Raw genomic sequence first — 10,518 nt, 5'->3', positions numbered from 1 at the left:
GATTGGGACTGACAAGTTCACACTAGTATATATAAGCTGAATAACTGATGAGGACCTGCTGTATAGCACAGGGAACTCTACTCAATGCTCTGTAATGGCATATATGGGAAAAGAATCTAAAAGAGTGGATATATGTATATGTATAGCTGATTCACTTTGCTGTACACCTGAAACTAACACAACATTGTAAATCAACTATTCACCAATAAAAATTAAAAAAAAAAAATTCCAAGGAATCTGAGAGTTAATTTAAAAATCACAAAACGCAAGGAAACCAGGCACCATAAGTGAAAGAGATACCAGAGATACCAGAATCAGACACACAACGAATTCAGATATTGAAATTATCAGACACAGAGTATGAATAACTAAGTTGAATATATTTAAAGAAAAAAAAAGAGTAACGAGCAAGGAATTAGAGACTATAAAATGATGAGATCTGAAAAAGAATCAACTAGAACTTTTAGTTTACTTTAATAAAACAAAACTTAAAACTCAATGAAGAAATAAATGGCAGATTAGTCAGAACTAAAGACAGAATTAGTGAGTTGGAAGATAGTAAGAAAGAAAAGTCTCTGAGGACAGTGAGGAAGAGATAAAAATAGCTAAAGGATAAAAGATAACAGAGTGAATTCTAACAAACTGTTTAATGGTAGTTCCAGAAGTAGATAAGAGATTAGATAAGTAGATAAGAAAAGAAAAGATTCACACACACAAAAGAATAAAAGAAAAGGAAAAGGAAAAGAGATGATTCACTATTTTAAAAGAGAATGGATAAAAATTATTAATGGACATAAGCCTTCAGACCTAGCAAGTCCATTGTATCCCAAGTAAGATAAATTTAAAATATTTCCACACTCAGATTCATCATGGTGAAATATGCACCAAAGACAAAAAAATTTTTTAACAAACACACAAACAAACAGAAAAAGAAGCTAGACTAAACACTGACTTCTCAATAGCAACAATATAAAGCTCAAGAGAGGGGGATAGTATCTTCAATGTGCTGACTGAAAATAAATGTCAACCTGAAATTATCTACCCAGCCAAAATAACTTTCAAGAAAGGAAGCAAAATTAGGAGATTTTTTTTCGACAAGCAAAAATAGATTTTACTACAACAGACCCTTCCTAAAGGAAATTCTAAAGTCTGTACTCATATAAAGAATGACTTTAGACAGAAAATTCGAGATACAAACTGAAATGATAAGGAAAGATAATATAAGGATAATATGATATATGGAAAAATCTAAACAAAAGTCAAATATATAAAATAAATATAATGTGTATTTTATGGAGGAAAAGAACCTAAAATACTATTTAATAGTGGGACATAAGTGGGAGAGGGTGGTGATCAGAGTTAAAACATTCTAGGGTCTAGGGATTGTTCCGAACAAACTGAATTAAATATCATTGAGTGGGGCTTCCCTGGTGGCGTAGTGGTTAAGAATCCGCCTGCCGGGGCTTCCCTGGTGGCGCAGTGGTTGAGAGTCCGCCTGCTAATGCAGGGGACACGGGTTCGAGCCCTGGTCTGGGAAGATCCCACATGCCGCGGAGCAGCTAGGCCCGTGAGCCACAACTACTGAGCCTGCGCGTCTGGAGCCTGCGCGTCTGGAGCCTGTGGTCCGCAACAAGAGAGGCCGCGATAGTGAGAGGCCCGTGCACGGCGATGAAGAGTGGCCCCCGCTTGCCACAACTAGAGAAAGCCCTCGCACAGAAACGAAAGACCCAACACAGCCAAAAATAAATAATAAATAAATAAATTAATTTAAAAAAAAAAAAAAAAAAAAGAATCTGCCTGCCAAGGCAGGGGACGTGGGTTCAAGACCTGGTCTGGGAAGATCCCACATGCCATGGAGCAACTAAGCCTGTGTGCCACAACTACTGAGCCTGTGCTCTAGAGCCCACGTGCCACAACTACTGAAGCCTGCACGCCTAGAGCCTTTGCTCTGCAACAAGAGAAGCCACCACAATGAGAAGCCTGTGCACCGCAACAAAGAGTAGCCCCCGCTCACCGCAACTAGAGAAAGCCTGCGCGCAGCAACAAAGACCCAATGCAGCCAAAAAAAAAAAAAAAAATCTTTGAGTGACATGTTAGGTATGCATGTAAAATAGCTGAAGTCACCATAAAATACTAAAATTAAAGGATGTAACTGGAACTTCACTGGTGGTCCAGTGGTAAAGAGTCCGCCTTCAAATGCAGGGGACCTGGGTTTGATCCCTGGTCAGAGAACTAAGATCCCACATGCCGCAGGGCAACTAAGCCTGCATGCCACAACTACTGAGCTCTCACGCCTCAACTAGAGAGCCCACGTGCCACAAACTACAGAGCCCATGTGCTCTGGAGCCCACACGCCACGACTAGAAAGAAGCCCGCATGCTGCAACCGAAGATTCTGCATGCTGCAACCAAGATCCCGCATGCCGCAACTAAGACCCAACACAGCCAAAATAATAAAGAAAATTTTAAAAAAATAATAAAGGATATAACTTTCAAATTAATAGAGAAAAAGGGATTAAAGAAAGAAGAAAAAATGTTCAATCAATTTGAAAAAAAAAGGTCAAGTAGAGAGAAAAAAGAGAAAAGGAAGAGAACACTGCAGGGAAAGATAGAAAGTAGAGATGAATCTATACATAACTCTTTGAGTTTAAAGACAAAAATTGTCAGACTGGATTTTACAAGCAAATCCAATTATGCTTTCTAACTGCTATTTTTAAGTGACACACATAAAGATAAGGAAAAACAAAAAAAAAAGATGGAAAATACATCAGACAATACAAACGAAAAGAAAGCTAGTGTAATTAATATATTTATTTTAATTTACTTAATAATTTATTGCAATGATAAAAATTTAATGCCCTGAGATATGATCATGACCTATACTTTATATGTACCTAACAACCTGTCTTTAAAGTATATAAAGCAAATATTGGCAGAGCTACAAAGCGAAATAGGAAAATCCACAATCATAGTGAGAGATTTTAACTTACCTCTCTCAAAAACTGAAAGATCAAGCAGTAGGCCCAAAGGATCCATGAACCCACCTGGAGTTACCTTCTAAGTCTCTACATTGGAATAAACATACTTGAGAGTAGTTAAAGAAGACCCAGTGGATTGTCTGAATGCCAAGATTATGGCTTCTTGCTTCCTTCCTTTAAGTTTAGTGAGATTCTTCCGGTGGACCCTATGGAGGCATCTCCCCTCTGGGAAACAAGATCTCTAGATCCACAGGGCCTAAGACTGTGGGAGCAGTAAGCACAAATTCCCAAGTGGGTCACTGGGAGTGATGGTGTGTGTGGCTGCTCCCATGGATTCTGCTCTGTTGGGGCGTCCGTCTCAGCGGTTGCTGGATGGGGCATTGACCATCAGCCAAGGGCAAGGCGCCAGAGAAGCGTGCAGCTGTGGGCTGTTCTCAGCCTACCTTTCGTCAGCTGGGGGAGGGCTGACTGGCTTTGTAAAGAGGATCTGGGAGGGCACCAATAGAGTCTGCTATACTGACTGACTGCTGAGTAGAGCTTCAGGAAAGAAGGCTTAGTTCACCTCACCAGCTTAAGTACTCCAACATGCTGAGGTACTGGCTGGCTGAGAGTAAGGGAACATGGAATGAGCAGAGGAGGAAAGACGTTATACATATCAACTAGTGCCCTAACAAGTTGAAGAAAAAAAAAACTAGAGCAGCCACCCTTGTTCTCTTCCTTGCCTTGTTACTAGTATATTGTGTGTAGTAACCAATTTTCTTTTCCCCCACTCCCTTTCTGCTGCTAATCAGTACAAATTAGTGAAGATAATTTTAAAATTTATTTCTTAGGGTAGAAGATATCAAAGGTACAGGCGATAGCAAAAATTTTTAAAAAATCTGTTCGGAAATCCAATTGGGTTTTTTGTTTGCTCTAATTCTTTGAGCCTGTCTCTGAAGCAAATAAATGCTTGCTGAGGCTTTAAAGCCTCAGCTTTAAAGGGTGGGGGAGGGGAGGTGGGGAGGAAGGTGGCAGAAGAGAGGAGAAAAGAAAAACTTAGGCTTAGTATTACCAAATTTTAATTTGACACATATTATAAAATCAAAAAAATTTTAAATGCATTGATTCATATTGATATAAAAGAATAAATAATGGGAAAGAGAAACTCTTCCTTGTAATACAATGCCAATTAAAAAAATATTGAAAAACACATTTTGGCAATCCACATAGTAATAATTGACTTAGGCAAGAATAATCAATAAATGCTAAAACTAGTGGGTGAAAGTTTAATGAGAAACATGATTTGCATAATTTCAAAGTATCAGCCCACAAGATACTTATTAATTGCAAAGGGGAAATTAGTAACTTTACATCTGAGAAATGTGGTAGATAGCACCTTAAGAGATCCAAGTTGACATCACTCATAACAGTACAAATTGGCATAATATGTCTCCTAATATTACAGTATTTCTGCCAAAAATGAATATTTCTGAATCTAACAGGAAGAAAAAAGATGAACCCAAATGGTGGGACATGATATAAAATAATGGGTTTATCATCTTCAAAAATGTCAGTGTTATGAAAGACATTGACTGGGGAATCTTACCAGATTAAAAAAGGAAAAGGGGGGCTTCCCTGGTGGCGCAGTGGTTAAGAATCTGCCTACCAGTGCAGGGGACACAGGTTCGAGCCCTGGTCTGGGAAGATCCCACATGCCGTGGAGCAACTAAGCCCGTGTGCCACAACTACTGAACCTGCACTCTAGAGCTCACGAGCCATAAATACTGAAGCCCGCGTGCCTAGAGCCCGTGCTCCGCAACAAGAGAAGCCACCGCAATGAGAAGCCCATGTACTGAAATGAAGAGTACCCCTAACTCGCCACAAATAGGGAAAGCCTGCGCGCAGCAACGAAGACCCGATGCAGCCAATAATAAATAAATAAAATAAATAAATTTATTAAAAAAGAAAAAGGAATGCCACCTGAGTACGATGAGTAATATGGGAATTTTCTTTTGTTATAAGTGACGTTATCGGAATAACTAGTAAAATTTGAATAAGAATGCAAATTAGATCGAAATTTTGATCATTTTCCTGTGGTCATGTAGAATACTTTAGGACATACATACTAAAGGATTTATGGATAAAAGGGCATCTGTTACTTATACTCAAATGGTTCAGGGGTAAAAAAGGAGTATTAGTTACCTATTTCTTTGGCCAAATTACCCCAAAACTTAGAGACTTAACAATATTTACCCATTAATATTTATCCAGGTGAATACTTTATGTTCACACAAAAACCTGTATGTGAAGGTTTAGTCATAAAGTTTAGGAGTGTTAGTCATAATTTCCAAAAACTGGAAACAACCAAGATGTTCTTCAACAAGTGGAAGAGGGCTTCCCTGGTGGCGCGGTGGTTGAGAATCTGCCTGCCAACGCAGGGCACACAGGTTCGAGCCCTGGTCTGGGAAGATCCCACATGCCACGGAGCAACTAGGTCCGTGAGCCACAACTACTGAGCCTGCGCGTCTGGAGCCTGTGCCCCCACAACAAGAGAGGCCGTGACAGTGAAAGACCCGTGCACCGCAATGAAGAGTAGCCCCTGCTTGCTGCAACTAGACAAAGCCATCGCACAGAAATGAAGACCCAACACAGCCAAAAATAAATTAATTAATTAATTAAAAAAAAAACAAGTGGAAGAATAAATATACTGCAGTATCCCCATACAATGGAATACTACTTAGCAATGAAAATGAGTAAGCCATTGATTTGTACAATATGGATGAACGTTAAAAGCATTTTGCTAAGTGAAAGAAGTCATACTCAAAAGGCTATATACTCTATGATTCCATTCATATGGTATTATTGAAAAGGCAAAACTATAGGGATGGAAAACAGATCAGTGGTTGCCAAAGCTTGGAGGAAGGGAGAGTAGTTGACTACAAAGCAGCTGCATGGGGAAATTTTTTAGGGTGATGGAACTGTTCTGTGTGGTTTGGGGGCAGTGGAGAAATGATTTGTTACATTTGTCAAAATCCATAGAACTTTCACTGTATGCAGATTTAAAAAACGAACCAGGATGCTGGGGAAGATGGGAATCAAAGTCTGAAATGCAGGTTGAGACAAGTGACTCAAACTGTATTACAAGTGTATGACACAATCTCCCTGAATGGGTTGGAGGAAAAGGAGCTGACCTAAGTAACTTTGGAAAACGGTTTTATGACTGAATGCTGTATGTAAACATTGGACTGTAGTAAGTTGTTTCTCACAGTGGTACGGGCTAGTAATTCCAAAACTACTGTACATGTTTACTAGGGTTGAACAAATAAGTAAAGACATTGAAGATAATGGGAGCCAGGCTTATTACTTTCAGAGAAAGAAGTTATAAAGAATCAAGGCAAGAGCAGGAGGGAGGAGGAAAATGAATTCAAGTTGGAGATATCATCATGATATCCTGACATTAACTTGATGTTAAGTTATCATGATGACATCTCCAACTCCACTATTTTTCTATACTGATATAGAAGTAAATACAGATATGTGGTTATAGATGGGTTAGTATACATGCATTTATTTCTTTGCTCTGTCCACTGAGAGGATGTAGGAACAGTAACACGCCAGTAGCAGTTAGCACACCCAGCACCCAGCTCTTAGTTTTTAAATGCCATTCTCCAGTAAAAGGAACCAGGTCTCCTTGGAGAAATAGCTGATTCTAGGGCTGGGGCAGGAAATAAACAAGATGAGCCCAGAGTATCACTTATTGACAGCAAGTTAGTGCTAAAGATAAAAATAAAAAAGCATCAGGGCATGTTAAAAGTACACAGAAACCAACTTGAAAGTGTTCCCAATGGTCAAAGCTGAAAGAACTTGAGCAACACAACAGTGATAGTATTAGATTACAACCCAAAGAATAAAACAAATATCCATGAGTTCGTACTGATATAAATAATTAAATATACACATACATACAGAGAGGAGAAGGGTCACATCTTCCTTAGAGAGAAATTCCAGATAATACATGCAGATATGTCCCCTTCTGGGAGGTGAGGTTTAATTCCTTTCCTCTTGAGTGTGGGCTGGACTCAATGACTCGCTTCCAAAGAACAGAATATGGGAAGAGAAAAATAGTAACTTGACTACAGAGAAACTGGCTGATATCACCTTAACAAAGAGATCAAAGTTAACATCTCTATAGTGATGTCATGTTGATATCAAGTATTCCTTGATATGATGCAGTGAGAAGGATACTTCACCTTTGTAGAAGTCTTCAAAAAAACATCCACAACCCCAGTTCAATAATGAGAAAACATCGGACAATTCAAAATTGAGAAGTATTCTCCAAAGTGCCTGACCAATCTACTTTAAAATTTTCCATGTAGAGACAAACGAGGAAAGACTGAGAAACTGTCAAAGACTGGAGGAGACTCAGGAGACATGATGACTAAACAAGTGTGATACAAAAAATGAAAATGCAGACAGGACAGGAAACGATTTATAGGTTAGATTGGGGGGGTGAGGAGAGGCCCTAGTGGGGAGGTGATACCCACCCTAAAATATGAATGACCAAATGGCACCAGCCATGTGAATAAAAAGGGAAGAACAGTTCAGACTCAGGGAACAGAGTGTGCAAAGACCTTAAGGCTTTCCTCACTTCCTGTGTTTGGGGAACAAAGTGTCAGGGTGGCAGGAGCTTGGACAGAAAGTTAAAGGTGAGCTGGGAGGTGTAGGAAGGGGCAGAGGACAACACAGAAACCTGTGAAAAATTGATTTGGCCCAAAAGAATTATAGGAAGAAAACAGTTTTTAATATGGTAAGTACTTCTTCAAAGTAGTGGGCCAGGCTAGTTATTCAGTGTGGGAGAGGACCTTGGGATCACAGGGAACAAAAACATCTGAAAGATAGGGAAAGCTCTTATGTACATTTGAGTTTATGCAAGCTATTTTATGTTTCCTAAGAAGACAAGTGCTTTCTGAGACATCTGTAGGTCTTCCTAAACTACATAATAAAAATATTTTTACTGGGATACAAAGGTACAGGAATTTAAGTTTCAGCCAAATGGCATAAAAAATAGAATTTGTTGTAGGAAGTTTGTTCAAGTAATAGTAAATGAACTTTATTAATATAATCCACCTGCAACTATTTAAGTTATGAGTGACTTCTTGTAGATAGAAAAATTTCAAATGTCCACCTCCCTTCCGCCAGATTTGCAAATGAGATCAAATAGTAGCTGTAGAAGATTAGAAAAAATAAACAATGTAAAGTAACACTTTCTTCGGACAGTATAACTGGAATAGCAATTCCCATGAAGAAGCCAGAGATGTCCCAGCACAGAACCCTGGCCCAGCAAAAGACCTGAGAGGTAGGGGATGTTAAATAACTCTTTTAGACTGGATGTCCAGGGGCACTTAAGGAGCTCCTGTCTTTACTGATCTTCTGCAATTTGGGGTCTTGATGATCATTCCTTTGGTCGAGGAAACTACAAGACTTAACCAAATTAGATGATGGGGTAAGGACTGGTGGCAACTTGTTCCTTCATGAACCCTGAGTGGTGGGTTGGCTGTCCCTCATTTCTTTCCCACCTCCGCTCTATAGGCCAGGTTAGGAAGTGGGGAGATGTTCTTCACACTGTGCAGTCGTGGCTCCTGTCCTTGGGACTCTATGTTGTGGCATAGCGAACCCTACAATGTGTCAGGAACAAGTGACCATAAACAGATATATTACAACAGGCCTTTGGACAATAAGTGCCTGAATCGGTGTGGGACTTTATCTCGTACCTAAAAATGAGTGTCAGTATAGTATTTTTTGTTAAAAGCATGGGCCCTGGAGCCGGTGACAAGTTCAACTATTTGAGTTTAAATTCTGGTTTCGCTACATATAACTTTAGTTTCCTTCTCTATGGACAGGAATAATAAAACAGCTGACTTCATAGACTGTCAAGAAAATGAAATGAGTTAATATACATAAAGCACTTAGACATTGTCCTCATTCATTCAACAAATATTGTTGATCATCTACTTTTGTTTCAGGGATTGCTCAGGGCGCTGAAGACATTTGAGCAAAAAAAAAATATACAGAAGCCCCTGCTCTCTTGTGACGCTTACATGTTAACTATTTAGTTCTTAATGTCATAAGGGAACTTCAGGTTCCCAAGAACTCTCTAGGTCCTTGCTAACTCAAAGTAAGGTCCATAAACAAGCTGCAAGGCATCACCGGAGAACCTGTTAGAAATACACAAACTTAGGCCCCATCTAGACTTACTGAATCAGGATCTTCATTTTATCGGGACTAGCAGGTGACATGTATGCACGTTAAAGTTTGAGATGTCCTGCCTAGATCACAATCCCTGTCCTTGAACTTAGGGAAACATTTCTTGAAGATATTTTTGTGTTCGAAGGGAGAATGGCATTAACAATTTTCAAGATTATTTTCATGTAAAAACGTCATGTTAATTGAGGTGAGCTTACGGGGTGGAAATTTTCTCCATATATATATATATATATATATATATATATATATATATATATATATATATATATATATATATGTTTTATGTTCTTACAAAATACTGTACTAATATTCCAGGATTAATATAGGTCAATGGCTCCATCTAGTGGAAATATTTTGAATTTATACATTGTTGAGTATCGTTTAAGGTAGTCCTAAAAGGATTTCAGGAAAATTAAAATTTAAGAAGCTTAAAGAAAATGTGCATGCCTACAGTTGACCAAAAGGATGAGGCTTAACAAAACAGAAATGCTTGTAAAATCCTAGCAGACACGGAAGAAAGGCCTAGTAACTATCAATTCCTTCCTTTTCATATATAAAGAGTGGGCCTTTGGGGAATTCCCTGGTGCAGTGCTTAGGACTCTGCGCTTTCACAGCCGAGGGCCTGGGTTCAATCCCTGGTCGAGGAACTAAGAGCCTGCAAGCCGTGCAGCATGGCCAAGAAAAAAAAGTTGTGATAAGGAAATAAGTGTTAAGAAGACCTCTTATATATACTTTTCTATTTGGGAAAATGTGCCTTCAAAGTGAAAATGTAAAAACAAAGTACTTAGAGAAGTTTATCAATAAAGATGCCAGAAGGTGAATATAGACATATATTACTTTGCCTTGTAGGAAGTATTGGATATCTCAGAAGTTGAACAAAAAAAGCTCTCATGGATCTTTAGTCCCTAATAAATATGTTGGATTGAAATGAACTTGAGCTAACACATCTATAGTGTTACCATAAAGTTGCCTGATTTGATTATAAAAGATGAACTTGCTGGAAAAATAAAGGGAGGTCAGTATGCCAGTATATGGTTACCAGATAAGTCTTCTCTGGTGCTATGAAATTATGTGTGAAATATACATGAGTATACATTCATGTACCATTTAAAGAATAAAATGTACCCACCACCCAAACTCTTCATCATTGCACCCTCAGCTTTCAAGTTGTAACCATCTTAATTTTATTTACACACTTATGTGTGCATCTCTATGTATTTTTTAGTTTTGTCTGTTTTTGAATTTTATATAAATGGTTTCTCTGTATTTTACTGTTAACTGGCTTCTTTTGCTGAGAA

The sequence above is a fragment of the Balaenoptera ricei genome, chromosome 3, assembly GCF_028023285.1.
Source record: "Balaenoptera ricei isolate mBalRic1 chromosome 3, mBalRic1.hap2, whole genome shotgun sequence".
NCBI classification, from domain to species: domain Eukaryota; kingdom Metazoa; phylum Chordata; class Mammalia; order Artiodactyla; family Balaenopteridae; genus Balaenoptera; species Balaenoptera ricei.
The sequence above is the reverse complement of the archived record's forward strand: the minus strand, read 5'-3'. Positions refer to the sequence as shown.